The 2,747-nt window shown below is 51.3% G+C and overlaps 1 protein-coding gene across 19 annotated transcripts in view; it reads left to right on the top strand.

Annotated features, from left to right (window-relative positions):
* The window catches only part of RAP1GAP2 (RAP1 GTPase activating protein 2), a 273,881-nt gene that overhangs the window by 250,342 nt on the left and 20,792 nt on the right, over nt 1-2,747 (top strand). The gene's annotated exons all lie outside the window — the stretch shown is intronic.

The following is a 2,747-nucleotide window of genomic DNA, read 5'->3' as shown; positions in this document are numbered from 1 at the left end:
ATCCACCAGTTGAATTGTGTTTTCAATCTGGACCATTTTTGAGTATATAGGGACCCTTTGATCTGAGCCCAGAGTCCTGGGTTTGGATCCTGGGTCCATCTCTTAACTGCTATGTGGCCTTTCAAAAGCTTTTCTGTCCAATGCCTGTCCTCTCTGCATCTCAGAGTTGTAGAAATTCAAAAGAGCATGTATGCGAAGCTTACTAGCCCAGATACTGTTCCACAGGAGTGATTCTATCCCACATGGATTCCTTTCTGGGAAAGAGACAGGGAGGAATACAATCACGTGTTGCCCGGCGACGGGAATACGTTCTGAGAAGTGTGTCCTTGGCGTTTGGTCATCATGTGAACAGCAGGGTGTACGCAGACCTGGATGGTCCAGTCTGCTACACACACTGGTAGAGAGCCGGTGGTCGCCGGGCTACTGCTCTGTGCCATAGGTTCCCGCGTGAATATTGTAGGCATTTGTAACACAAAGACAGGCGTTTGTGTATCTGGACTTCTAAATACAGAAAAGTGGTACAGTAAAAATACAGTGCTAGAATCTGAATAGGACCACTGTCGTATGTGTGGTCTGCTGTTGACTGCAGTGTCATGGTGTGGCATCTGGCTGTGTATCAGAAGGTCCGTGATTAGTTTGAAATGTCATTGATGATGGTGGTGGCAACACACAAGGGCACCAAGAGAATGTAAAGATGCTGAGTTTTTTTTTTTTAAAGATAGATTCTCATTCTGTCGCCTAGGCTGGAGTGCAGTGGTCAAATCTGGGCTCACCACAACCTTCGCCTCCCGGGTTCAAGCAATTCTCCTGCCCCAGCTTCCCAAGTAGCTGGGACTACAGGCACATACCACCATGCCCAGCTAATTTTTATATTTTTTAGTAGAGATGGGGTTTTACCATGTTGGCCAGGCTGGTCTCAAACTCCTGACCTCAGGTGATCCACCTGCCTCGGCCTCCCAAAGTGCTGGGATTACAGGTGTGAGCCACCGCGCCCGGCTAATGGGCGATTGGTGCTCCATAAATGCTGAGATAACTTGTTCAGGGAACCTTGCCACGGCCAGACATGGTGGCTCACATCTGTAATCAGTCCTAGTACTTTGGGAGGCCAAGGCAGGAGGATGACTGGAGCCCAGGAGTTTGAGACCAGCCTGAGCAACACAGGGAGACCCTGTTGCTTTTTATTTATTTATTTTAAAAAAGGAAGCTCACTGCACCTCCAAGGACATCTCAGTGTGCCACCACCGCTGTCCTGCCCTCGGTTGTTCAAAGGGCACGTGGCTTTATGATGCTTGCGTTACGGGGTGAAGAGAATGTGCGACTGCTTTAGCCGTGTGGCAGGAAACCGTTGCTAGGAGACTCTGTTCTGGGGTCTAGGGAGGGAGTGACAGATGATGTCCCTCAAGGGGCGTCTTTGGCTCATATAAGAGGCCCGATCAAATCAGGGCTGTGAAGCTGGTGGGTTCCGCACCTCAATGTCAGAAGCTCATCTAGGGGCTGTCAGGTTTACAAATGGCCTTACTGAGTCTGCGTCCCTTGTCAGGAGAGAAAAGCAGGCGGGATGGGGTTCTCTGCCTTCCCAGGCCTGGAGAAGCCCTGGCTCGAGAGGCCCTGGGGAGACCTGCTGTTTGGATTAGGAGCAGCAGGCCTGGTGTTTTCTTGGGACCACTTTGCTGCAGACCGAGCTCTTCTTCAGATGCTTCAAAAGGGGAAAGGAGGTGTTCTTCCACATGAGACCACCTGTGGTTACACATGGGGTGTGTGAGAGAAAACATTTGTACGTGCATGGGTGTGAATACAGAGGGGAAGGGAGCGTGGCCCATGCCTTCATCCTTCTGCACATCCTTCTGCTGAAGCTGGAGTTCTGAGAGTACCCTCCCTCAACAAGCTTGCACTACGATAAGGAAGTCCATGAGTTCGTGTACAAGTTCTGAGAGCACCCCCACCCCGACCAGCTCACACTACGATAAGGAAATCCATGAGCTTGTGTACAAGTTCTGAGAGCACCCCCCACCTCGACCAGCTCACACTACAATAAGGAAATCCATGGGCTCATGTACAAGTTCTGAGAGCACCCCCCACCCGACCAGCTCACACTACAATAAGGAAATCCATGGGCCCGTGTACAAGTTCTGAGAGCACCCCCCACCCGACCAGCTCACAGTAGGATAAGGAAATCCATGAGCTCCTGTACAAGGAGGCGCAGCTGACTTGTGGCTGAGTCGGCAGCTCTCCCTAGCTTGTCAGCTTTGTCCCCAGGCTCGGCCCCTCATTGTCCTGGTTTTACTGCCGACATGTGAAATCTCTTGGGAATCATTGAGAAAACCTTTCCCCAAAGCCCCCCACAGCTGTTCCCTCCTGTGCCACTGGCAAGAGGTTAGGTTAACCAACTGCCTTGGGCTGCTCGTGACTGAATCCTGCGTCCCACAGAGGAGGAGGAGGAGGAGACGTTCGGCCAGACTCTGGCTCTGCCAGCGGGGAGCTCAGGGAGCAGAGGGGTTGGTATTTGTATGTGAGCAATGGATAATATTCGGGTCTGGGAGTCTTTGCCCTTGGGGAAGCCAGGACACCTAATTAACACAGAAGGAGCACCCATCAGCATTGCCCCAGTGATAGGAATTCCTTGGAGGCAGGGGCTGCGTCCTGCACTTCTTGACCTTACTGCTATGGCACTCCAGTTCCTGGCACAGTGCTAGGCATTTGGGAAGCCTGCAACAGTGCCTTTTTTTTTTTTTTTTTTTTTTTTTTTT

This window comes from Cebus imitator, unplaced genomic scaffold (genome assembly GCF_001604975.1).
Source record: "Cebus imitator isolate Cc_AM_T3 unplaced genomic scaffold, Cebus_imitator-1.0 Scaffold136, whole genome shotgun sequence".
Taxonomy (NCBI): domain Eukaryota; kingdom Metazoa; phylum Chordata; class Mammalia; order Primates; family Cebidae; genus Cebus; species Cebus imitator.
The sequence above is the reverse complement of the archived record's forward strand: the minus strand, read 5'-3'. Positions and strand labels throughout refer to the sequence as shown.